Source organism: Paroedura picta, chromosome 2 (assembly GCF_049243985.1).
Source record: "Paroedura picta isolate Pp20150507F chromosome 2, Ppicta_v3.0, whole genome shotgun sequence".
Classification (NCBI taxonomy): domain Eukaryota; kingdom Metazoa; phylum Chordata; class Lepidosauria; order Squamata; family Gekkonidae; genus Paroedura; species Paroedura picta.
In genome coordinates, this window is record NC_135370.1 from 85759880 (window position 1) to 85787701 (window position 27822).

A 27822-nucleotide genomic window follows, 5' to 3' on the forward strand; every position below is an offset into this window, starting at 1 on the left:
ACATGGGTTCTTTGCCTCCCCCCCCCCCCTCCAGCTCACTTGCAATTCAAGGTCAAACTCAAAAGCAATACAATGGCTGTTCAAATATAGGGAACTCTAATCAGGGAAGTCTGATGAGAACTTAGGCTCTAAAAAGCAGCTAATAATTAATAAGGGCATATATATTGCTATGGAAGTGCATTGAAAATGGATTGAAAGTGCATTATTCTGCATGTGTGTAAGCTCTCGAAGCCAAGCACGAGGAAGGCTCCCTTCTACTTCCTTCACTCCTGTGCTAAAGGAGCTGCTACCTTTAAAAATGCAAAGCATTAGAATGTCCACATTAGCAGTCTACTGTTCCAAGTATTGTACACACTGTGCAATGTGAAGAGCCAGAAGGGGAGAGAAAACATGCCAAATAATAGCAGAAGAGAGTACAGTAGGGACTATTGCTACTTATCTTTGCAGATATAGTAAAGGTCCAATACCATAGGCAAGGGTTCAGGCATCCAAGCAGTAAATCAGAGTAAAGAAGTTAAGAAACACATGCTATGTTCCAGACTGGATTTGTCACAGCTGTACAAACACGGGTGGTTTGGAGCCAGACAGAGAACATTTGACGCCAGATTCTGACTCCAGTTATTGGACAAAAGCAAAGGATTTTTTCCATTCCAATTTTGGAAAGGCAGAGGTAGAGAAGGTGAGTTAATAGGTTTGCTAGCCTGATTGGTCAAAGTGAAAGGGAGGCCCATGGTCATTGTCATATTTTCAAAAAGGGAAAAGAGGGGTCTAGTTTGGATGCAGTTTTGGTTACCTCACTGAACTGGGATTTTGGAAAGCATTTCAAACCAGTTCAAATGAGATCATTTTGGACTCAGAATCTTTTACTGTGAGCTGGTAATATAAGTTTACATCTTCTTATAGCAAAATACTAATCTCGCAGGATTCTATTGTAGCTAAGTGCTCTCGTTGATTACTGCATGGCCTTAACTGATAGTCCAAAAGAACAATACATGGCTTGAGTCTGTCTGGAGCTGCTGTTCTTATCATCAGTAATGGTGCACAGCAGGTTAGGCACAGGTTAGGCACAGACTCAATTTATAGTTGAAATGGCTAGAAGACATTTTATTGTTCCCAGGGTGCCATGACATGTAGAGGAGCTGGTCCCAGCCTCCAAAAGGAAGGGGTATAGGGATCAAAAATAGAGGCGCCTTAGCAATAACACTTTGTATTTCTTGCTTCTTCAAATTGAGTGTCATATTCCAGGACTTGCTGCTTCTTCCTGCAGAATATGTTGTAACCTGACACCAGCAATGAAGTGAAACGGTATACCTGCTTTTCATTTTATAGAGAATGCCAGCAAGACAATGTCTTAATAACATGACCTGAAAACTCTGCTTCTCCTGGCCCCCTGTATTTTTTAATATTTTGTAACATCCAGAGTGATGAAGTGTTCTGGTGAGAGCAATGTTTTGTGTCAGTTTGGTTGCTCCTATTTTTTTTTTTGTACCTCCCCTTTCCTGTTGGATCAGGGTTTTATTATGTTATATGTTCATTATTACCTAATGAACATATAACAGAATAAAACCCTCAAATATTTATTTGTTTGTTTGTTTGATTTCTATACCACCCTTCCATATGGCTCAAGGCAGTTTACATACAACATGGGGGATACATGGAATGAATTAATACATAACAAATACAACAACAACAATAAATAAATAACATAATTTCACTGATCTTAAACAATATAACAGGAATGGAACTTAGCTAAGGCCCTTAAAGAGGACAGACTGGTTCAGGCCATGGAGAGGATGTCTGAGGGGAGACCTGTTGTCGGTCTCAGGCAAATGCCTGGTGGAGGAGCTCCCTTTTGCAGGCTCTGTGGAATTTTGGGAGTTTGGACAGGGCCCTGATCCCTTCAGGGAGCTCGTTCCACCAGGTGGGGGCCAGGACAGAAAAAGTTCTGGTCCTCGTTGAGGACCGACGTGCTTCTTTGGGGCCAGGGATCACTAGCCCGTTGGTGGTGGCAGAGCGTAATGCTCTTTTGGGGGTATAGGCAGAGAGACGGTCTCTTAGGTACACTGGGCCCAGGCTATGTATGGCCTTGAAGGCAAGAACCAAAACCTTAAGCCTGATCCGGAATTCAATTGGGAGCCAGTTGAGTTGTTAAAGTATAGGCCGGATGTGAGATCTCCATGGTGTATTGGTGAGAATCCTGGCCACTGCCGTTTCCAGATCAAGGATGAGGGTAGGTCTGCATAGAGCGAGTTGCAGAAATCCAGTCTAGAGGTGACCGTCACATGGATCACTGTGGCTAGGTGGTCTGGTGCCAAGTAGGGTGCTAGTAGCTTGGCTTGGCATAGGTGATAGAAGGCCTGTCGCGCTACTCTTGTGACCTGTGCCGCTATGGAAAGGGAGGCGTCGAGGATCACCCCCAGGTTTCTGGCGGAGTGGGCTACTGTTAGCTGCACACTATCCAGGTCGGGTAGGCGCGCTTCCTCACTTGGTCCCTTCTTACCCAGCCACAGCACCTCTATCTTTGAAGGGTTAAGCTTCAGACGACTCTGCTTCAGCCATTTCATCACTTCTTCCAGGTACAAACACTCAAAATACCTATTGTTCATACCCTATCAAAAGCCCTGGCAAATAAATAAGGCTTGGAGCACTTTCTGAATATCTCCAAAGAGAGGGCTTGCCTCACCTCCTCAGAGTGGGAGCCATGATGAAAAAGGCTTGATCTCTGGTAGATGGGCAACTCTAAGGTGGAGAAACAGGTAGCAGGTAACAACTAAAAACATATGGGAGGATATGTGTGGGCCTCAGATGGCGAAGGGCTTTAAAAGTCATGACCAGCATCTTGAATTCAGAAACAAATTAGCAGCCAGTGTATAGCTGTTACAAAATGACCAGATATATTCCCATCAGATAGCCACTGATAATAACTGGGTTTACCCAGAATTGTAAATAAGGCCATTGATCCATCAAAGTCCTGTCAACTCAGACTGGCAGCAGCTCTCCAATGTTTCAAGCAGAGGCATCCCTCTAACTGGCGATGTGAAAGTTGAACGTGGGACCTTCTGCAGACCAAGCAGGTGCTATATTCCCTGAGCCACAGCTCTTCCTATATCTGAACCTAGAATTTTTGAAAGACCAAGACTTATTTTATTTGCAATCGTAAAAATAGTAAAATTATGAAGCTTGTTCCAGAAGGTCTTAAAAAGTAGATTGCCTGGCAGATAAAAATTCAGAGTTGTCATGCAAGAGGATTTACATTGCCAATGATAATTTTAAATTACTCATATGCTGCAATGGTTTATGAATTAGTTGTGGCCTCTTAAGCAAGAGGCTTATGCATAATAAAAGACAGATTAATGAAAGTCTCTGTACAGTGTGCAACATTATTCCAAAAAAAAGGAAGAGGAGGAAAGAAAGCAAGTAGAGTTGCTAGTGCTAAGAAGGGAAACAAGTTAAAGAATTTTATCGTGCCTTTATATTAATAAGTTCTGGTGAGAATTTAAAGGGGAGTAAAGCATAGTGGTGTCTATCCTTCCCTTCCTCGCTACCCATAATTTCTGATGAGGCAACAAAATATGTTTAAAAGTATTAGCTAAGATGGTGCTGGAAATATCAGGAAGATTCAGTTTGGGGAAATTAATAGAATTAATTAAAATCTTTACTTCCAGGAAACAGAGAAAATTGGAACAGATTGAAAAAGGGAAACAAATTTGAACACCAGCTTGGGATGGTGGTTAAGAGTGGCAGCTTCTAATCTGGAGAACCAGGTGTGATTCCCCACTCTTCCTCCACAGATAGCCAACTGGGTGACCTTGGGCCATTCACAATTCTGTCAGAGTACTCTCAGCCACACCCACCACACAGGGTGTCTGTTGAGGGGAGAGCAAGGGAAGGCAATTGTAAGTCACTTTGAGACTCCTTCCAGTAGTGAAAAGTGAGATATAAAAACTAACTTTTCTTCTTTATAATAGTCAGGGTGGGATGGGAATTGTTTAGTCAGACTGCATGCTGGAAGGAACCCGAGCTGTGACACATTCCTGGGGCTATCCAGTGGGAGTGATGGGGCACCAGAACCAGTCCCATGTTGATTTACATAACTATTCTGGATGGTGAACAGGCCTTGCAAAGTGCTGATTTATTCTCAGTATGCCTCTACTTGGGTGATTTTATGAGGTACTCACTTCAGCACATGGAGACACAGTCAGAATAGATATGAGGAAAGGAGATTGACACCAAAAGATCCCCAGGAAATTTCAAACAAAATAATGCAATGTCAAAGTAAAGAAAAAACTGTTGATCACTATCAGTGAGGCAATAATTTACACTGGGAGTTCTTTCCATGCTCTTCAGGAAATTCTTGCTCTGCCGTGCCACAAGGAATTATTTGGCCATGTCTGTCTGCTTTGATTGTTTCTGGGCATCTACATTTTACTCTGGAGGGAATTGCTTATTCAGAGTCATTGGAGCCCACATCTTGCAGTTTATTTATTTATTTAGATTTAGATTTTTATACCGTCCCTCATGACAGACTGTCTCATAGCGGTTTACAATATAAAATCAATAAAAATACAATATAGAACCCATAAAGCCCCTTAATCATACAAATGGAAATGGAAAATAGAAGTTAAAATGCCTAGAATGTTTGTGCTTGAACTTCTAAAGCAGAAAACATTTGGATGGTCTTTCAAATAGGCCAGTTCCAGTTGGCTCCCTTATGCTGTATGTATCTGGTGCTTAGCAGGTAGTTGCAGCATGCAGAAGGTTCTAGTGTGGTATAGTTGAGACACAGGTTTGCAATGTCAGTGAGCAATCAGCCTGAATCTCATTCTAAAGTATGCGAAAAGAAATGACCAGATGAAATGATAGGGCCTGATATTAACACAGGAATACTACACCCCCCATTTTCAAAGAGATTTCTGTTCTTTTCTGTAGTCCTGGCTTGTTTAAAGATTACCTTAAAATGAATCCAGCAACCTGGAAACAGCATTTGCTCACAGCATGAATAGATTTATGTGTCAAACCTCCTGCTGGCATAGAGGTGAAAAGTATTGTTTACCTACTATTCTGAGGAATACAACATAAAGGAGGCCACTTAGAATCTGATCACCAAGGTGTTCCCATTAACAGAGTTCACTGGAATATTTTCAAATGCCTAGAATGTTCGTGTTTGAACTTCTAAAGCAGGAAACATTTGGATGGTCTTTCAAATAGGCCAGTTCCAGTTGGCTCCCGTATGCTGTATGTATCTGGTGCTTAGCAGGTAGCTGCAGCATGCAGAAGGGTCTTTCTGATTAGTGTGTCACATGCAATCCTCCTGAGTTCAAAAGAGAGAAATAATGGTGGCTTCCTTGTGAGAAAAATAAGCAGTAATATCACTGCCTCCACACTGTTGCATGTCTAACTAATCTGAGAACTTGGTTCTTACATCACCAACATTACTAGACATTGTTTCCAATTAACTTCTGTGATGTAGACTGAGTCCCCTGTTGACACTAATCATTTCTGACTCTCTAAAAGCAGGGGGCCTTAGACAGAGTTGTTATCAGTCTTTGAATCAGCACTCAACACCTATCCCTCAGAGGCATGAATGAAAAGAAACACTGCCTCAGGAGTCAACTGGAGCCTACTGATCACAGTAGCATTATCTATGGGTGATTGTGCTGCTCCCCTCTTGGGGATTTCTACTTTAATCCAACTTGAGCAGCAGGCAGTGGAGGCCTGTGCCCACAGCACACGCACACGCACACACACACACAGGAAGGACTGGTGCCTTTGCTTCAAAGCACACTATTTCTATGTAAATTACCTTAGCAGGATCTTCAGCAGCAACACTGCCATCATATAGCAATAAGAATAAAATGCATAGCCAATCACTCATGGCATGTAGTTAAGAGCTCATAATTTTCTCTGCTTTAGAAGCAACCCCTGCTGTTCTGAGGAGTATGAAAAACTCAATGATCCTTCTACGAGATTGCTTGGTTTGCAAGGGTAGCTACTTTGCCTTTTCAACAGAGAATTTTCCAAATTTCTTTTGATTTCTCCTGAAATAAGGAGATGCATTTACAGGGAATCCGGATGATGCTCTGTTGTGTCCATTACTGTCAATCAATCTTGACAAGCATCTTCACTGCATCACAGGAATGTCTTTTTCTACTTCAGGAGAAAGTTTTAGGAAAAAGTTTGGGCAAAGAACTAATGCCCTTACCCCTCCATTCACAGCTGCTGCCTTGCACCATTGTGCCCCTTCCCTTGGCAATTCCCCCAAGCAAGCTTCAGAAATGGGAAGGGAGACAGTCAGCCATGCTTCCTCTCCCATCACAAGGACAGCCCTTTCCTCCTTGGCCTGACTAGCTGCTCCTTATTTATATGGTCAAACCATCCCTCCTCACCATTGGTCCCAGCTGCCACCCCCCTCCCCATACACCTTAACCACTCACAGCTGGACGATCTGGGACTAGCTTGTTGGTTAACTCTCCTCCCTTCTTCTTCTTCCATTTCCTCCTCATTCCATGAACTTGCCCCCTGCTACGAGTTCTTTCCTGCCCTATCTCCACTCTCATCTCAGAGCTGTGGAGGTTGAGTGACTGGCAAGCCCATCCTCAAGGCTGACCTGAAGGGTAGTTTCCTTCCCTGGTCACATGAGGCCGTGCTGGTCCTTGCTCTTCCTGTGCTGCTAGCAAATAATTATAGTCAGAAATAGGAAATGATTACAACATCAGCATTAAAAAAAACACCACCATGGCATAGCTGGCAAAACCAACCAAGATATTCAAAGTGCATATGAAAGTTGTCTTTTTCATTCCAGTTTCATATATTATTCTGCAATAATATGTGACAGGGTACTGTGTTCAGTTTTGGGCAACCCAGTTGAAGAGGGATGTAGACAAACTGGAGTGTGTCCAGAGGAGGGCTACAAAGATGGTGAGAGTTTTGGAGATCAAGATGTATGAAGAAAGGTTGGGGGAGTTTGGTCTGTTTAGCCTGGAGAGGAGATGACTGAGAGGGGATAGGATAACCATCTTCAAGTATTTAAAAGGCTGCCATATCGAGGATGGAGCAGAGTTGTTCTCTCTTGCCCTGGAGGAACGGACCAGAATCAATGGGATGAAATTAATTCAAAAGAAATTCCGTCTCAGCATCTGGAAGACGTTCCTGACAGTTAGATCAGTTTCTCAGTGGAACAGGCTTCCTCAGGAGGTAGTGGGTTCTCCATCTTTGGAAATTTTTAAACAGAGGCTAGATAGCCATCTGATGGAGAGGCTGATTCTGTGAAGGCTCAAGGGGGTGGCAGGCTACAGTGGATGAGCAATAGGGTTGTGAGTGTCCTGCATAGTGCAGAAGGTTGGACTAGATGACCCATGAGATCCCTTCCAGCTCTGTGATTCTATGATTCTATGGTTCCAGTATGGAAACAAGACATTCAATACCGGAATCTTGTTGCATATTGTCGCAGAATAATATATGAAATTGGAATGAAGAAACAAAACAATTTTTATATGCACCTTTGAATTTTTTGGTTGGTTTTGCCAGCTTCCTGTGCTGCTTGCAGGCTCTCCACCTCCCTGCAGCCAGTTGCCACTGCTGCTGTCAGCTGTGGAGATGCCAGTGTTGTCACTGCTCCCACATTCAGAGAGATGCTAACTGCCCCATTGTTGAGCAGTTTGGCCTCCTCTCTCCTTGCTGGCACCATTCTCAGTCTCCTTGCCAACCTCAAGTAAGAGGCCTACCATCTGCCAGTTACCTCTCTGTTTCCTGGCCAATGGAGAAGCTGCATGGCACTTTGCGGGGGTGGAGGAGGCAACCTGCATTGGCAACATACCATTTCCCCTCTCCATTTTATATTCACATTGATCCCATGAGAGGTTAGGTTGAGAGAAGGAGTGGCCTAAAGAGGTCCATAGCAGAATGGGGACTTGAACCTGGATCTCTCAAGTTCTAGCCCAATTCTGTAATCGTGACACAATGCTAGGAATGTGGCAAATCCAAATAGGCAATGCCTGCATGAAGCCCTGCAGCACAATGAGGTGAGGATAGCTGGAATATGCTTGGTCACAAATTTTCTTTCTTAACAGCAAGGGGGCAAGAGTGATCCCTGAGTTTGGGCATGTATTGGGCATGGCTGACCAAGGGTGTATCTGGGCATATTTGAATAAAGCATTATATGGCTGCAATAGCTAAGAAATTTCAACTTACAGGGCCCAGCACCCATGCGACATGCTTATTATTCAAGGCTTCCAGAAATTTTGAAGAACAGTTGCCAATTAGAACTAGTACAATCATTCTGGTTTCTGGAGTTCAGAAACTATGTTCACTTTGGGTATACAGCAGATACAACTCAATTACTTTCATTATGGTGCAAGCTACTTGTGCTTAGTAGAAACTGGCCCCTAATGTATATTCCTCTCAGCTATATTAGAGACAAGGAGAAAAAAGTCCTGATTAAATGCATTGACAGGCCATTCTCAACCTGTTACAGTATGCCATGCCTTGACAGCTTTGTGCTATGAGTGCACACAATCTCCAAATCACATTGAAGACATTAAATTACTTTACACTTCAGAGAATAAATAACAAAAGAATGGTTTAATTTATGTGAATATTGATTGCTTTGATGACCAGTTGTAGCACAAAGCTTCAGCCTTCATTGCTCCCATCATTTGTGAAGCAATTCTGAATAGAATTCAGCCAATCCACTTGCTCTACATTGCAAGCCCAGGTTTGCAGCTCAGTGTACACTGAACAGCTGCAGCCAGAATTGGGGCAGGGTGGCGGGGCAGGATACACCATAAGAGTTCATGGGAAGTGTTGCTGGAGCAGATCTTTCTCTGCTGTCTCAAGTAGCCTGCCCCACTGAAGAGACTTGTACCATAGAATAGGATGCTACAGCTACAAGGGCAACACATTAAAATAGCTGTTTCCTTCATTCGGTTCCTTGCTTGTGTCAACATAACATGGAGAAAGTAGCGATTTTACTTAATTCTCTGTTGCCAAATGCACCACCCCATCTGATTTGTGGGAACAATTTTTGCCACATTCTCCCTAGGCCACCCTTTTTCAACCTTTTGACCATGGAGGAGCCCCTGAAATATTGTTCAGGTTTTGAAGAACCCTGGAAGTGGTGGCATGCTCTTTCAGATAAGTGGGCACAGAAGTAAGTTGCAGGGGCCAGCCAATCAATCCACTGATCATTTACCATTTTTCCATTGCGAAAGAGACTAGGCCTGTAGAGCAATAGGGAAAGTAGGCTCCAATGACATCTAGTGATGTCAGCTGCCATCCAAACTTTTGGGAAAGACCACATAACCCCTGGGGAGCTCTCACATAACCCCAGGCTTGCTATGAGAAAGGGGAGCAGAAAAAAAATAACTTACACAACTGTGTTCACTTGAGAACAGTATAGGATCCAGCTCATAATGTGCAAAGAGAACCTGAACTAATTATGTGCAGAACACTACTTTCCTAGAGGAAAAATACATGTAACTTCAATGGCACTATTAGTGAGTAACTCTCTTAACTCAGGGCCATTTCGCACGGCTTCAAAATAGCACAATGGTTGCTAATTGGAAACGCTACTAATTTGCCATAACCCACGACGTCGTAGACAATCTGCAACAATCCTGAAACCGACCCGCCAAAAGCGCTTCGTTGTGGCGCTTTCAGGGGAATCCAGAAAAGTGGATTCACCCTCCGGATAGCGATACACTCCTGCAACCAATCTGCAACACTAGCGCTAAAGACCTGTGCGTTACCATTGTTGCTGGTTCTTCAAAGTCCCTCCCCCTGGCTCTCTCCTCCAAACTTCCGGCGAAGCGATCGCCATTTTTTTTTTCTCGGAGCGAGCGGGGATAAACGCACCGGCGAGCCTCTTTCTGTTTAGAGGCTTCCCTGGCTTCAGTCCTTCACCTTTAGTCACTAAGCACAAACCACTTAAAAGCCCGTTTGCTGAAATAAAGTCCCTTTATTTTTTACACATAAATTCAGCCGAAAATCAAGCCCGTGAGAAGGGGGGGGGGGAATTTTTTTTTATCACTCGAGGCAGCGTGCAAACGATCATACAATCAAACGACAGCTCACATTAGGCAGCTGGATGGGTCTCTCCGTAGCAACGAATCTACACAGATTCGTTGCTATGGGTCTGTTTTTTTTTTAAAAAACCTTTCTTAAAGGGAAAGCGGCTGTTTGGGAGCATGCTAACGGCTGCCCATTGGCTGCTTGACGGCCAGGGGCGGGACGAGCTTGGCAATAGCGCTTCCTTTCTAGCGATTTCTGCCAAGACCGGAAGCCTGTGGGAAACGCTAAAAAACGCAACTGATTCCACTACAAAGCCAGGTGTGCAAAACGACGAATTCCACTATTTTAAATGGCGATTTTTCATTCAGTGACCAATTTGCAACAAAGATCCCCGTGCGAAATGGCCCTCAGTGTCACCTCTCACAACCCACTACAAGTCTTCCCCCATGTTCCCTTGCCTCCCACCAATTTGAAGGAAGAATAGGAGTGCAGCATTTTCAGTAATGTTGCTGATTGTAGGCACATTATTTTCCGTGTTGACTTTGTAAATAATGTGCTGGTAATAACGTATGCTGCCCTTCCACTTACAACATCTGTATTTATATTGCTATTATGGATGTTTCCCCAAAGGCAAAAATAAAGGCCAGATTTACTTGTTTTTGCAGCATTATATATCATTCCCCAATAGGTTTGTTTATTCAGGTGTCCCCATACTTGTGATTTATGCATAGAGCTGTGCGATTGCTATTTAGCATCTGCAAACTGGGAGTTATAAGCCCAGCTATTTCTTTCAGGAAGGGGGGGGGGTAAGCATATTCCTTTACAAAGTAAAACAATGAGAGTGGGAAGGTGGCTTCATGGTGAGGGTGATTTGGGTTATTACTAGGCCAGGCTTACTTTCTATATCAGTATTCCTGAAGAAGCTTAAGAGTTGGAAAACCTGTGAAAGATGGTGAAAGTCCGTAACAGGTATTGTGCTAGGGACCTATGACAGGACTCTACAGACTTTAAACTGAGTTGCCATGGGGGGTGGGGGCAATCAGAACTCAGCTGCGACTCTCCCCTGATGCTGTTCCTGTCAAAAATGACCCCCTTGAGCTGTTTCCCCCCATAACAGGGAAAAGGGACAGTTATCTGTACTGTGCCAGTCTTTTGTTTTCTTCCTACAGGTAAAAGCTGTACAGTGCAGCCTTTTCTGATGAGGGAAACTGCAGTGTCACAGTCAAGTACAGATAAGGGGCCTTGGGTAACTCAGTTTCATGCCTGGAAATCCAAACATGGATTATTTATTAGTTATTTAGTTGGCTATTTATTTATTGAAAACATTTGTGTGCTGTCTTTTCCCAAGGTTACCCAAGGGAGTGAGCAAACCAAAACATTAAAGCAAACTTTGGAAGCACGTAGTAGAATACAATTAATGACAACAGTTAAACAAAAGACATACTCAGGGAGGACAGTCAGGGAGGGAATATCGAATGAAACAGGTAAGCCTTTACTGCTTGGTGAAATTTAATGAAAAATATAAGGATGAAGGGGAGGAGACAGGCAAATCTCCCTGGGGAGGGGAATTCTACAGGTTTGGTGGCATGATCAATAAGGCCCATTCTTGAGTTACTACCCATCTAGCCCTCCTGCTGATTCTCTCCTGCTAAAGGCCTCTCTCCAGATGCATTGCCTTTAGTTGGAAGAATTTTTCCAGGAGAAATCAGTCTGCAGAATATGGTTGATGTTTAGTCCTCCCAACTACTCATTCTTTCTTTCCTTGAAGGCCTGTCCCTGTCTGTTAGTAGTACTAGAAACAAGACCTTCCATCTTGGTCTTGTGTAATAAGGTTCCCTGGAGCTTCCCAAGATACAGCAAAGATTAATGGGTCTCTCTATCCTACCAGTGGTCACCATGGTTGTTCTGACACTTCCAGTCATGTGACTCTTCAGTGACATGACTTCCTGCAATATGCGTGCAGCTCAATTAATTCTTTGCTGCCATCTGAACATTAAAGATGAACCATGGGTCTGGAAAGGTTGAAAAACCGCTGTACTGGCCCAATAATAAATGTGACAGTAAGCAATTCTCCTGTGCCATGCTATGGGCTAAAGTTCTGAGGGTTCAGACAAAATTCTGAATGTACTGACAAAATTCAGCTTGCATGAAGAATCAGGAGTTACCTAAATGCCACAACAGCAAAAAATTAAAACAGCAAAATATCTTAGTACTTCTTCCTAGGAATCCCTGACCTTTGGTGTTCAAAGCAACTTGAATCTTTGGAATAAAGCATTCCTCTTTTCTTGTCCAATCTCCTCCCACCAGCCAATCTCCTCCCATTGCTATCTGACCCTTCCCCCAATTATTGGGATCCCTGATCCCCTCAGGTCCTCCCCTTGCATGTCCCCATTTCTGCTGCCCATGTCCTGCAAGACAACATGTTCTATACTTACTGTCACTGCCATCCCTTCAGTTCATCAGATCTATCCTGTTTTATCCTTCATTTGTCTCTTTCCCATAACCTTTCACACTCTGACCTACTATTCTTCTTTTGCTTTTCCTTCTACACCTTCCCCATCTCCTCTTCTGTTCCTATTGCTTCTAACCTACCCTTTCTCCTCTATCCCTGCAGTACACACACAGGACCTTCTCTATCATGCAGTTACCCTCCTGTCTCCTCCCACCTTAATTCTCACTATCCCATACTCCTGCATCCCCCCATCCCTGAAGAGCCTATTCTGAATACTCCCAAGGAACCAGCACGTGCTGACTGCATGGGTCAAGATCCATTATTTGAAGGAATCAGAAATGTTAAAATACAACACTGAAAAATTGTGCTGCAAGGAGCTGGGCATCCAGGATAGCTCAGCCATTGAAGTGCCTGATTGATTAAGGTGACCAGATTTTAACATTGGTAAAGCGGGACACCATTGACCGGGGGGCTTCTTGATTAAAAATTTGGTCTATATGGAGCAACAAAAAGTTTCATAGAACGCATAGAACACAAAAATAGTATTGTAATATATATTTTTTAAATTTCAACATAAGTACAATATGTCAGGTACCCCCAGATGTTCCTCCAAAAGTGGGACAATCTGGTCACCTTACGATTGATGGGACTTTGTGCCCCTGTGTTACTTCTATTCTTACTGCTCTTCTGACTTGTGCACAATCGCACTCTAACACAATTAAACTGCTGGTTGCTTTTCACTGGTCTTCATTGTCTCTCTCCTGTTTCTCTTGCACTTTCCTGATCTTCCTTCTTCCTCTTCCCCACAGCTTTATAGGGAGGTAGGGCCCCAGAGAGCAAAGCAGCCAACAAGGAAACAAATTTCCCCAGCCTAGTAAAAGAAATTAATAACTGGAGCTGAATCAACCATGGGAGCAAAAATAAAATTGCTTTAAATGAAAAGGAACTATGAGGACTGTGTATTGAAACAGGCAGTGCATTTTTTATTCATTTCAAGAACATTTTTGCAGTGTCACTATATAGTTCAGGCAACATTCTATGTTGTCAGTAAACTAAATGTCTCATTTTTTCACATATACAAAACCAGAGTATAAAATGTCTGTCCATGCTCTATTACCACGCATGAGGTAGTGGATAACAACCCTCATAGCAATACTTGTCAGCTGCTTATAAAGAAGTTACATTCCAAATGTGGCACTTTGTTTAATACAAGTTTAAGCCAATAGCCTTCTCTTCTTTAACTGAAGGGCTGTGTCTTTATACCAGCACCAGTGACCAAACTGTCTCCAAATCAACATTTGGGGCAAGATGTCAGACAAAACTAAATAGTAATGGAGTTTCGGGATGCTAGAGTACAGCGATTTTTTAAAGGTGGGGGGAAAACAACCTATCTACTTGTGGTCCCATTATTCAATACTCAGTTACACACAAGCAGAGCTATCTTCAGCAGAGTTTTGCTCTGCCAATGAGCTCAATAGGTTTAGAAGGGTGTGACACATGGCTACTGCTCTGCCCTCTAGCTCTGCCCTCTAGCTCGGTGGTCCCCGGTGCCGGGCCACAGCTCCCTGCCTCTGCAGGGCTGCGCCAGGACGTGCATGCGCGTTTGCGCCATGCACGACCACAAACGTGCATGCACGACACTCCCGTGCATTCACGGCCAGGTCGCACATGCGCATTTGTGCCATTCATGGCCGTAAACGTGCATGCACAGCACTCCCACGTTGGGGCCGTGCATGGCGCAAATGTACATGTGCGACCCGGCCGTGCATGCATAGCATGCACAGGCGGGCGATCACCCTCCCCGCTGCTGGCGGTCCGCAGCCTGAAGAAGGTTGCGGACCTCTAGCTGCACTGGGCTCTCGTCTTACTTTGAAGGCCTGGTCCCACCAGTCTGCTGCAAAACACTGGGGCATCCCTGTCTGTCAGGTGAGACACAGGCATGTGCTTGGCACAGCTGTGCCTTTTGGCTGGATCCCTGATGGATGGCTGAACTGCAGGAAGGAACTTGGCTTCCTGGCACTAGCTGTGCACATCATTGCCATTTATAGCTGGCATGGTAGATCACCAGGGAGGCAAACTCTAGGGGCCTCAGAACAGGCAGCTACCAGGTGGGGATGGGGCGTGTGTTACGTCTGCCCTTGGATATCCATTAAGACAAACAGAATATTCTTTGTGGCTCACCTGGATGAGTGCATCTTTTCAGAATTCATGCTTTTAGAACAGTAATTGCTTACTGTGTGAGCTCTGCGCCGACAAGGAGTGGGCCGGAGTGCCGCTGCTTCCCGCCAAGCAAATCGGGCCGGTCACGCCGAAAAGGCTGGCACCCCTGTCTTGCTACTGATGCTCGCCGCAGCCACACTGATGACCCGCCACGGCCGCGCTAGATGCTGAGCGATACTGGATGGAATGTAGAATGAGGTGGGCGGGCATCGGGAGGCCACTATGGGCAGCTATGTCTATCCCGACTGAAGAGCACCCGGCGTATAAGACGGCCCCCCCACTTGGAGGCATGTTTTTCAGGGGGGGAAGTAGTCTTATACACCAGCAAATACAGTACACTTTATTCTTCCTTCACATGGCAAATAAATTGTGATAGTGAATGCGCCAAAGAATGTTTAATAAGTTTCTATTAGCTACTGCCTTCAGATTATCTAATGATAAGCAATAGACTCCCCCTTCATGTGAATTTTTTTCTTCATTCTATAGGTATTTGATTATTATATGAATTAAAATACATCCTTCAGTAGTATAAATCTTTTAATAGTTTAAATATTTTAATAAGTATTTAAACACATGTTGAAATAAAGAGTATTTCTTAAAAGCCATCTCTCATATTATACAGTCAAACATATGAATATCAAAGGATTCAGAGCCCCCTTAAAGGCGACTACAAGCAAGAATCAAGCAAGAGATTTCTCTGGCCCTGACAGAAGGACAATCAGAAACACTCTACTATGGAAAAAAATACAATTTCATTTTCTGCGACCACCTGAAAGATGAGCTGAACAATGGAGTATTCTCCTGGCTTCTTGTGAGAAAAAAAAAAAAAAAAAGCAATAGTAATCTTTAGGACAGGTCTAATATATGAAGGGAACTGACTTTATATCACTTAAGACAGTAATAGAATATATCCTTATAATAAATTATACCTTCCTATGTATCAACTACTACTTTGTTAAGAAAGATGGTAATAACTCCTAGATCAGGATTAATATGCGATGGGAATTGAATATGTATGTTAATAAGTATGCCAAAAGAGGATGACAAACCATATTTTATAGGCATTAACAAGACAACAGTAGTAATTCTTGGGTTAGGGCCAACTTATGAAGGAGATTGACCTAATATCATTTAAGATAATAACAGAATGTATTCTTATAACAGATCTCATATGTATTAACAATCACTTGGCTAAGAAATATGGTAAAAACTTCTAGACTAGGAATAATATGTGATGAGAACTAAATATCTATGTTAAAAGAGATGGCAAACCATATCAACTGGTCGTTTTCTCCTTACAACTTCTCTGTAAATGCTTTATATAATAATAAACAATAAAATTATTATAAAAAAAAAAAAAAACATATGAATATCCAAACAAGGAAGCAAAAAAAGGAATATACCCAGTAAAATTTCCCCCTCTGTTAGCAAAGCACTTGCTATATGTTTAAATAACAACAATAACAACAACAACAACAAATCCCCAACCTCCCTAAGTAACCTCTGCCAATTAACCTGGCTCCAAGCCTCAGGGTAGGTATAGATGCTTAAAGGTTAAAACATTTGAAGGAGGAGCCATGTAGACCTTCCTTACCCTGCCTTCAACCAAATGCCTGGCAGAAGAGCTCGGTCTTGCAGGCCCTGCAGAACTGTGGTAGCTCTGGCAGGGCCCTTAGGTCTTCTGGGAGCTCATTCCACCAGGTAGGGCCAGGACCAGAAAGGCCCTGGTCCTGGTCAAGGCCAGACATACCTCATGATGGCCAGGGATAATAAAATCACAGGGGTTTTCCTGCCATGTTTCCCCAAATTGCAGCCCAAGTTGCAGAGAACGCTTGTGCAAGATCAGCTTTCAGTCTTACCCATCAGCAGGGTGGCACCTTCAGAAGGTTTTGCTCAGATCAGTGAAATTATCACAGCACAGCATATTGAAAGAAGTGTCCTGCAGATATGTGGATTTTAGGTCATGAAGAACAAGGGCATGAACAATATTAATATGAAGTATACATCTATTTAGACTGGTTTGGGGCTTGTAGAGGGCTGGTACTAATGCATTGTTTTTTATTCTGTCGTCCAGTCTGGGAACTGTACACAGGGAGTTCCTGCGTGAAAGTTGATTCCCAGGATCTTGGGGGGCCTGATTAGGATTACTGAATCACGTTTCTGTACTTGGGAACCATTCTAACATGCTCAGCTGCAACATGCTCTTACAAGTGCAAATTGGAGTATTAAATATTATGAAGTAGGGAAATTATTTAAATCAGGAGAAATCAAAAAGACTTAAAGCACTGATGTGTCTTGAAAAAGGAATAGATTTTTCCCCTCCCCTCCAGAGATTCATGAAAGAGAAAGTCATGAAACATGTCAGAGAAAAGATCTAATGACAGGGAAACAGATGTTAGTTCGATCCTCCACTTGACATATTAGCTTTTCCTTTAAAGACGTATGATTAAAAAAAGTATAACAAGACTAGAGTAAGACAAGATTGTTGAAGGAATACATAAATGCAGCCTTTTAATGGGAGATACAGCAAATCAATGTTGCTCTTTGATAGCACCAAAAAAAGAAAAAAATTGGTTGTTTCCTTCCAGGAACACCATTTTCTCAATGAAGATTGCAGTCACCAGAGAAGTGTCTGATACGTTTTGACAAAGTGACTTAAAATGCTTTCCAGGGGCAGAGCTGTCAAACACACATGGGGGTGGGGGGGGGGGGGTGGGGAGAGGCAAATTGATTTTCTTTGGGGAAGGGGAGATTAGGAAAATAAAGCTGAAGGAAGATGTCTTTCATGAACCACCAAATGGGCTAAAATTATTGCTTAGTATTTAAGTAAATGTCAACTAAACGTCACTTGCTACTACCACCAACAATACAGGCCTTTCAGCAATCAGGTGCCAATATGCTTGGTAGGATGTGGGAAAGCTGTTCATTGTCTGGGGAGGGTTGCAGCTTTATTGGATGCTGATTTATGTACAAACAGCCAAGGCAACCTTTTCGTAATGACTTCTGTTCTCACAGATGGGCATAGAAAGGTGATGATCATAAGTCCCCCTCTTCCCTGCTCTGCAAAGTGTCAGTTTTGCACATATCAGAAAATTATGTGGCTGAAGTGAGGAAATGGATTGTTTCCCATTTCTTGGGACTAGTAAACAACATCTGCATGGCATTAACTGGAGAGTGTCTCTTGAGTACTGAGTAATTTTTCTTAGCATGATACAAGGGGTTTAACTTTCGATCTCCTTTCCCTGCATCAACACTCCTGATGGCAGCCATGTAAACATGTCACATGTAAATCAATGGTTGCTATTGTGTTGGTGGGAGAAGGAAAACCAGCTGGGAAGCAGAATACCCTATGAACTACTTCCATCACTTCAGCTCACTTATCTGTATGAGCTCATCTTAATAGTCCTATGTGGGAAACAAAAACATGGTAGAAGTAAGATTCTCAGTTCAATATTTTAAAAAAATGTTTTTAAACAAGTGCATTTCTTCCCCTAAAATCATACAGAAAGGCTCTTGGCTTTTTATTTTCTGGAATAAACAGTGTGCAGATTATCTGAAACTAAATCACTTCCTTGCCAGAAACACTGGTAACTTTTAAAAAGTTCTATCTCTCTGCACTTGTAGGTAAAGAGTGATGTGATAAGGTTAGAGAGAAGTCTGCCTTTTGAATTTTTGGATTATGTTTATTTATGTCATTTATTGTTCATTATAATAAGCCCAATAAACAATGGAAGGTGTGTGCGGGGGTGGGGAACTGCCTAAAATTTTTACAGGCAATTAAAATTAAAGCCCTATAAATGGGGGGAGCACCTTTCAGTACATGCAGCTGGAGCCGTAAACCTCTGAACTGATCATCCTCCTCAACTTATTTCCATTTCCCCACTTCCATCCTTTTTATAGTCTCCATAGTTTCACTCCTTTTCCTAGTTCTTTCACCTCTGGTCCTCTTTTTCACCTGTTTTAGTCTTCCCATCTGCTGTTTTACCCCCTTCTTCCTTTTGTTTTTTTTTCTTTCTTTCTTGACTCCCCTTTACCTTCTTTTGATTCATTTTTCCTTTCTCCCACCGGTCTTTCTTTTTGCCTTGGCTAATATACCTGCCTAGTCCTTTTCCCTATTAATCAACACTGCTAAAGTAAAGCTACAGCCATTTTGGATTGCCAAGGTTGTCTAGGCAATCCAAAATGGCTACTGGGATCAAATGAGGAAATCCTGTGTGATCTCAGCATTTTAATTTTTAAAGCCTGTATTGTCTTCTTCTTTTTTTTACAATTTAATATTATTAATTGCCCCCTTCAAGGATCGCTGCTTTGCCATGGCAAGGGGGCTTGCGTAGCTCAATGAAACTTTGAGCTATGCCATGCAGGGCCACCCAAGACAGACAGATCATAGCAGAGAGCTCTGACAAAAGGTGATCCACTGGAGAAGGAAATGGCAAGCCCCTCCAGTATCTTTGCCATGAAAACCCAATGGACAGTTCCAAAAGGCAAAACAATATGATGCTGTAAGATGAGCCCATCAGGTCAGAAGGTGTCCAATATGCTACTGGGGATGAGCAGACGGCTAGTCAAGAAGCAACAGTGAGAACTGAACATGGAATCATTGATTGGTTCAAAATTGAGAAAGGAGTTCGGCAAGGCTGTATACTGTCGCCTTGCCTATTTAACTTGTATGCGGAGCACATCATGAGAAAGGCGGGGTTAGAGGAGTCAAAAATTGGGATCAAGATTGCAGGGAGAAATATCAACAACCTCAGATATGCAGATGATACCACTCTAATGGCAGAAAGCGAAGGGGAACTAAAGAGGCTCTTGATGCAGGTGAAGAAGGAGAGTGCAAAAGTTGGCTTGAAACTCAACTTCAAGAAAACGAAGATCATGGCATCCGGCCCTCTCAATTCCTGGCAAATAGATGGGGAAGAAATGGAGATAGTGACAGATTTTATTTTCCTGGGCTCCAAGATCACTGCAGATGGGGACTACAGCAAAGAAATTAAAAGACGCTTGCTCCTGGGGACGAAAGCTATGGCAAATCTAGACAGCATCCTAAAAAGCACAGACATCACCTTGCCAACAAAAGTGCTTCTAGTCAAGGGTATGGTATTCCCAGTTGCAATGTATGGCTGTGAAAGTTGGACCATAAGGAAGGCCGAGCGTCAAAGAATTAGGCTTTTGAACTCTGGTGCTGGAGAAGACTCTTGCAACTTCGCACCTAACAACAACAGCAAAATTATTACCGTATTGGTCGGCGTACAAGGCGACTGGGCGTATAAGACGACCCCCCAACATTTCAACTCAAAATATTGAGTGAGCCCAGTGGGGGGGGGAGCCGCTCGCCGCCTGCCGCTCGCCGCCGCCGCTCGCCGCCCGCCGCCCGCGGCGCTGCTCACCCAGTGGGGGGGAGCCGCTCGCCGCCGCTCGCCGCTCGCCGCCCGCCGGCGCAGCTCACCCAGTGGGGGGGAGCCGCTCGCCGCCGCTCGCCGCCGCCCACCGCCGCTCGCCGCCCGCCGGCGCAGCTCACCCAGTGGGGGGGAGCTGCTCGCCGCCGCCCACCGCCGCTCGCCGCTCGCCGCCGCTTGCTGCTCGCCAGAAGAGCACCCGGCGTATAAGACGGCCCCCCCACTTGGAGGCATGTTTTTCAGAGGAAAAAAGCCATCTTATACGCCGGCAAATACGGTAATTGCTTGGCAATTTAATATTTTTGGCAAACCCTGGGTTTTCCCTAAACTTACAAAACTGCCTTTTATATACATGGCCCTAATCTATGGATTTAACAATCTGCATGTACCTTTTATGTACCTACATATGAGTACCTTTTTAAAAAGAGTTGTCCCACCAAGTAGGGTCTATTGGGCAGAGGCAGTTGTTTTCTTTTTTTAGAGGGTAGCACAGATGTGAAGCTGCCTCAGTGAAGCAGATTGAGAATGGTGTTTCTGTGGGTAAGTGTGTTCCAGGCTTTGGTAAGCCAGCACTATAAATAAACTGGAGGGGAGTACACAAACTTCAGCATATCCACAGGAAGGTGTCATGGCATTTGGACCTCATATTCTCTTTGCTCCAATTCTGACATCTGCAGTCTCTGTTGAAGAAATTTCCGTTTCTTTCAATCTTATTCAAGAGGTAGCAAGAAATTCTGTGCTCAGTCCATAATTTTCATTTGCTACATAAATATCCTCTACACTAACTGCAGCATGGCTTGACGAGCAGAAATGATGGTATGTGATTGAAAGCCAAACCCTCCTGGGAGAGCCCCAATGAGGATTCTCAACTTATTCCTCATTAGTCCTGAGCAGGTACACTCATGAATCCTGTCACCGTGGCAGCAAAATATCTTCTCCTTGCATTGCTGTCAGTGGGAAAATGAATTGTGTGTGCATTGAAATTCATGAAGGCAGACTATTGCAATTAATTTTCTTAAAGTCTCCCTTTATATAATTCGTTTGGAGACAGAAGGGGTGGGAGTGGGAAAGGCTTTTTAGCAGTTATGCCTCTGAAAGCACACACTTGTGCCGTCTTCATTTTCTAAGATAAAAAAAAAATCTAAAATAGGCGTCCCCTGGAAAACTCAATTTATTTTGCATTTTTAAAATAACAAGAAGCTGGAGAAGGCAGCAGTATATGTTAATGCCCCCATTTTAATTTGCTTAACATGTCGAAAAACATGGAGAACTTTAAAATGCAGCCAGCATAAAACATTTATTAGAATGATAGACCTGTGTTCCTTCACTTCAGTCAGCTGCTCCCTTCAAATGAACCTATGAACTTCTTGCTTTGCGACAGATCGTTTGTACATCTAGCTGAGTATTGTCGACGCTGATTAGCGATGGCTCTCCAAAGTCTTGGGCAGAAATCTTTCCCATCACAGCTACTTGAGGTTCATTTAATCACAGATGCTAGAAATTGAACCTTTACTCTTCTGCATGCAAAGCATGTGCCCTACTAATCAACTGTGGTCCCTCTTCATCGATCAATGTTCAGATAAATTTTCCAGATATGGAAAAGATGGGAAATGTTGCATGGGCTTGCTGCTATGATATAATTCAACTAGAATAATCTCTTATTTGCTGGAGGTGAGTAGCTGGTCAGCCTATGTCATACAGTTGAGTGTGCTTTATTTATTTTCAGGGTGCTTCAGGGAGGGTGGGCTCCAATAAGTAGCCTTTGGGTTCCCCAGGCTCCAACATGGCCTTTCCACAAAGGATATTCTTCTTCTTCACATGTGCATCTCCTTTTCTCTTTTGGTATTGAAGGTGGCAACTCAAGGAAACTAGTGCATATACATCATGCACTATATTTTGTAGTGGCTGTGTGCCATTTCTCTGAGCTATTTGATTACAATGTTAAGATCATGCATTTTTTTCTGACTGGGTATACCCTCTTAAATTTATCATTCAAAATAGTCTAGTTTGTGTAGCGGCAGCAGCAAGAGAGAAGGATCTGAGATGAATGTGCAGTGCATACAGTCCATCTTGATCATGCTAGTCCTCTATCAGCTCATCTTAACACCGCCCGTGGCGCCGCGGGCGCCACGGACAAAATAAAACAGTAAGGGGTCCTGGGGCGGGATGAGTCCGGGATGAGGAAGGGTCCAGATTGGACCCGTCCTCATGACAGACAATCGGCGCGCCTGCCGATTGGTCCCTCCGATTCCCAGCCCCAGGAAGTTGCTCCCGGCCTGACGCGGTGAGAGGCGCAAAGCGCCTCTCGCCGCGTCAGGCCACCCCCTGAGGGAGCCCCCGGCAGTCGCGCGGAGCGCGGCTGCCGTGGGCTCCCTGCCCGGCGGCCTGACGCGGCGAGAGGCGCAAAGCGCCTCTTGCCGCGTCAGGCCGCCGCCTGGGGGAGCCCCCGCCAGTCGAAGTGCCTCTCGCCCACTCAGTCAACTGCAGCGAAGCGCCTCTCGCCGACTCTCGACTCAGGCGCCTCCGGGCTCGACTAAAGCGGCTAAAGCGTGGAGCGCGGCTGCCAGGGACTCCCTACCCGCCGCTTTAGTCGAGCCCGGAGGCGCCTGAGTCGAGCCCGCCCAGCCACCACCGCCCAATGGAGGATGCCTCGGCTCGATCTCCAAGACCAGCGGCGAAGACCAGCGGCGAAGACCAGCGGCTCGATCTCCAAGACCAGCGCCAAAAGCGCCCAGGCGCTCCTCTCCCAGGATCCGCGGCTACAGTCCCGCCCCAGCCACCTCCCAGCCCGAAGCAACCCCGGAGCGCCTCTTTACATCGCCGCCCGCAGCGCCGCTGGCCTCGCCGCACAATCAAGCCTCCCGCCAGCACCTGCCTCCTGCCCTCCATGCCGCCCGCCTCCACTCACAGCCTCCATGCTGCAGGCCCCGCTCCAGAGATCCAGGTAGGCTGCACCTCATGGGCCCCCGGCCACCACTCTCCCCGCCTCACTGATCGTCCCACACCCACCCTTCGGTCCGCCCCTGGCCCCAGAGAGCCATGCCGCCGAACTCCCCAGGCCCGCTAGCGCCCGCTGCATTTTGGGGGCAGCGGGCTTATTTACTAGTTAATAAATCTGTATGGGTATGCCAATAGAAAACCCATTCACTTGGGTCACCCTCAGAGGTTCTGCTTTGGCTGCCCCTGCCATCTAGGCAGATGGGAAGCAACCTGAGAAAGGGTCTCTTCTGTTATGAGAACAAAACTCCCTTCCCAGGGAGGTCTGGCTATCTGTTGGTGTCTTTTGCCAACATGAAAAAAACTTTTTTGCTTTCTGACATACCCCTATGAATGCTTATTTTATTGACCCTCCTTCTAGTGTTATGTGTTTTTAATTGAATTATACATATATTTGACTGTTTCTTAATTGTTTAAATGTTTTTGTCTGCTGCCTTGTGGACCTTACCTGGGTGGAGAAGTGTCATAAAAACGTTTCAAATAAATAAAATAAATCAGCAAACAGTAATCTGCTTGCTTATGGGAATCGTTAAGCATCTTTGTTATTCCCCTAGTATGCCTTAAAGACAGATCATAATTTTTAAAGGCAGCCTTTTTTATGAGCTTTATAAACTGTTGTTCTGAATACAGGGTTATTTAGCTAGATCCTTATAGATGGATGAGACTAGGGATGTCTTTTACCTCCTGGGGGTATGAGATCTCTTGTTGCCCACTGCTACTCTAATGGCTAAGGGGAAAAAATTAAAATCACTATTGAAACAATGGCATCATATCATTTCCAGGATAGATCCTGCATTGCTCTAGGATTGTGTGTTGGGGGGATGAAGCTTCTTATTCTCCTGCACATTATTCATAATATAACTAGCTTGTGTTTGCATGTGCTGTATCAGCACAACCTCCTTTCAAAATGCTAACTTCTCTATCGCTGTATCCCTGCCTCTAGTCAGGATTGTTGTGCCCTTAGTGGATTTGCTACACATAATTTCCATGCACAGATAAAAGCAGCTTCTCAGCCCAGCTCATGTATTCTGAGATATACATTGTGAAATGGGAAAGTGTGCACACAAATCTAGTTAAGGAATCTGAAATATGTGCAATGTTCAGGGGTTGCATAAATGATGGTTTAATTTGGTGGAATGCAGTGAACACAGAGTAACCTGTTTTTGATCTTTTTTTTAAAAATGGTCTCATTATCCTTTTTCAGTAAATGTGCAAAATATGCACACTGAGACTGTTTCTGCATGACTGATTAAGCTCCAACTTTCATTTCTTTGCACACAGAAAGTTGACCCCTTCAGGGGAGGTCCCAGGGCTGTCTTGACATACCACCTCAGTTGGCCCATGTATAGGGAACACTCTGACCTATCCTGCACTGGTGGTGCCACCCTGGGCTGCTGCAGGTGTTTGCAGCGGAGCAGTTTGCCCTCCTTCCTGCTGTCCCATGGGGGACCATTTTCACCGGCACACCTCATCCGCCCAAGATTTCTGCCTCTGGATAAGGCAGCTGGGGGCAGTGTCATGGGGTGTTTTAATTTTAAGAATGTGGGTTTGCTCTGCACAGCACTACAAAGCTGACTGGCACATTTTTGTTCCTTCTGGGATGTTATAGGTCAAGGGAGGAGCTGGGCCTAGATGGCCCATCTCTCCTTTGCCAGAAAGGCCTGCCCTGACTTAGGCCCCGATGATGCCCGTGGTCAGGAAGGGAACATGGGAATACTCTGTAATCGCTTACCATAGGGCAACCAAGGGCCTGAGTCGGGCCAGCCCCAGGCTGGCGTTGACATCATCAGAAAGCGGGGATTAGCCCCGCAGCCAGATGAGTACTGGCCCAAGCAGAATTCCCTGTGTGGAAAAGGTATACAAAATCCATGTTCCATTTTTTGACACAGGATACAATGGGGAATATGTCAGGGCTGGGCCATGCAGAAGCAGGAAAACCCGGGCCATCCACAGTCGGGCAGAAGTGGGAAAACTTTACCCATCCACAGTCAGGCATTCTCAGCCATTGCTCTCACCCCCACCCCACCTAGTGTCACTTCTGTCATCTACCCTCACAACCTTCACAACACAGTTTCAATTTCATCACAACACAGTTTCAATATAATGAAAAAGCAACCTGCCCCCCCTGCCCCCATGTTTAGTAGGCACCTTTCCTTCTTTTTTTTCTTTAGGATTCAACTTCATACTTGGTTTTAGTGATATTGGGGACAGTCTGCATGCATGCACGCATGCGCACGTGTGTGGAATAGCACAATAAAATAGGCCACCTTTTTGTATCTCCTTGTTTGTGTTATTACAGTTTTTCATTATAATGTGGTAATTAAATATATATATATACTAGTAGTAGAGCGCGCTGAAACCAAAATTCAGCGGGCGCTAGGGGCCTGGGGAGCTTTCCCCCCCCATCTTGAAAAAAGCTCCCCAGGCCCCGGATCGCCTTCCCTGCAGCCTGGGGAGCTTTTTTCTCCCGATCCAGCAAAAAGCTCCCCAGGCTCCGGGGAAGGCGCTCCGCGGCTCTGCGAGCCGCGGATCGCCTTCCCTGCAGCCTGGGGAGCTTTTTTCTCTCCCCCCCCCCTGATCCAGCAAAAAGCTCCCCAGGCTCCGGGGAAGGCGCTCCGCGGCTCTGCGAGCCGCGGATCGCCTTCCCTGCAGCCTGGGGAGCTTTTTTCTCCCCCCCCCGATCCAGCAAAAAGCTCCCCAGGCTCCGGGGAAGGGGCTGAGCAGCCAAGCGAGCCGGCCAGCAGCCTCCCCGGGGTCTTGGGAGCCGTTGCTGTTTCGAAGTCAGGGGCCAAAGAGCATACCTTCGCTGTTGGCGGCCAGCAGAGCAATAGCCGCTGGAGCGAAGGTAAGCTCTGGTGGGGGGTAGGGCGGGTTGGGAGGCGCTTCGCACCTCACAATTGGTTATAGTCTGGGAAAACAGCCAATCAGCAGCCGCGCTGTGCGCGGCTGCTGATTGGCAGTTTGGGGCTGGACTGACAAGCAGCGGGCCCAATCGGGAGGCGCTTTGCGCCTCCTGATTGGGCCCTCTGCTTGTCAGTCCAGGGGAAGGGGCCTATCGGCACCCTTCCTCATCCCGGACAGGGCCTGCCCTCGGGGCCCTTACTGTTTTATTTCTTCCGCTCCGCCAGGAGCGGTTAAAGATATTGGACTTCGGGGGGGCGGTCAAATGTGACAGAATAGTGCTGGAAGATGATTGGGAGTTTTCACTACTTGATGATGATTGACAAGTGGGGGGGGGGAAGCAGGAAGTTTTCAATTCCTGTCCCTTGGCTGTTGTGTGCAGACACAAATCTGAGGTCAAACAGGAAGAGGGAAATGGGGCAAAGGCTCCCCCATGCAAACATGAGAAAAGATTGGGAGAGCAGTCAGTTCTTCCTCATTTAAATCCTTAGGCTGTACAAGGGAGAGAGGCAGATTTGTTATATATTATTGGCTCAATGACTCTTTCTTAAATCATTTTGCTCGTGGAATTTTCATGCAGCACCTCTAGTGAAGAAAATGTTGGGGACTTAGTGTCTATGTCTAATGTACATACATATAACATACTCATTTTAAAGTTTATAGAATCTTATTAGCTCAAAAGGCTAAAGCCTGTACATGATTTTTGAAAGAAAAAAAATCAGTGAAGAAAAAGGGGGGACAATTTCTTCCATCCACCCTTGTACCTCCCTATCTTATTTCATCATGAGTCACACTCCATTAGTGTCCTAATGTTTCTGTCAATAAATGATGGATTTGCCAATGGTGCTTTAAGTTTAAAATTACTTGTGAAAGCCTAATGAAGCCAGCAAATCAGGAATTATATATCAAAGAAATTGCCTGTGACAGTTAAAAACTACAGGGCCAAAGCAATTTCAAAGGTGGAATTTCCTTCATCCTCCCTCTTTTTTTCTGTACTTCATGCACTAGGTAAAAATACAGGAGGTTCTGCAACAATTGCTATTAATCTGTGTAAGGGAATGTAAAGTTCCTTATGCAGGAATGTTCATATTTTGGTGTAATATTTCATGTGGTACAATAGGCAACATTTTGGTTTGCAAGAAAACAACTTTCCTGTGTACTTTCTGGATAAAAATGTGATGCTTGCCTCTGTGAATCCCCATCTAGAGGATCGCTGAAGCACATGTGGGGGGACTTATATACTTCTCTGTTCCCTTTATGTTAGCTTGGGCAGTCTTTTATTGTAATGTTAGTTGCTCCTCTGAGGAACTATTGTGTTTTGTGGAATTTTCTAACAATCAGTGTTTGTCTTAGACACTATGATTAGCAAATGACCACCATCCTTTGATTGCAGAAGAATCCTACATATCTGATGCATCTCTGCCATGATCCTTGGGAAGAGAGAGCAAGTGCTTATTGGAGATTTACAAGTGGGGACCTGCAATACTTATGAGGGGGAGATAGGGCCCCTCATTGTTGCAAATTCTCCACATGGCTCAATGGGCAAGTAAGACTTACCAGGAGGAACCCTATATCCCTCCTCAGGGCCAAGCTCTGGGTCGTCCACCTCTGCTGCCAAGCCCAGCATGGCTGCTGATGTCTTCTCCCACTATTAGAATGCAAGATGGTTTGACAAGGCTGTATCCATTTTGGTATGTTATAATGCTAAAGAAGTATTTCTAATAATACTCCTGTTTCCCTATAACTTGAACACTAAAGACAAGAGATGCGTGCCCAAGATGTTATAGAGTAAACCGTCCTTTTAAAGAGAGAACAAACAAAAACCAATTAAAGCAAACTATATCTGAG

General features: G+C 44.7%; 1 protein-coding gene across 14 annotated transcripts in view; it reads left to right on the plus strand.

Moving 5' to 3' along the window:
• LOC143829878 (tetraspanin-4) overlaps positions 1 to 27822 on the plus strand; it is a 724382-nt gene that overhangs the window by 655283 nt on the left and 41277 nt on the right. The window lies entirely within an intron of this gene.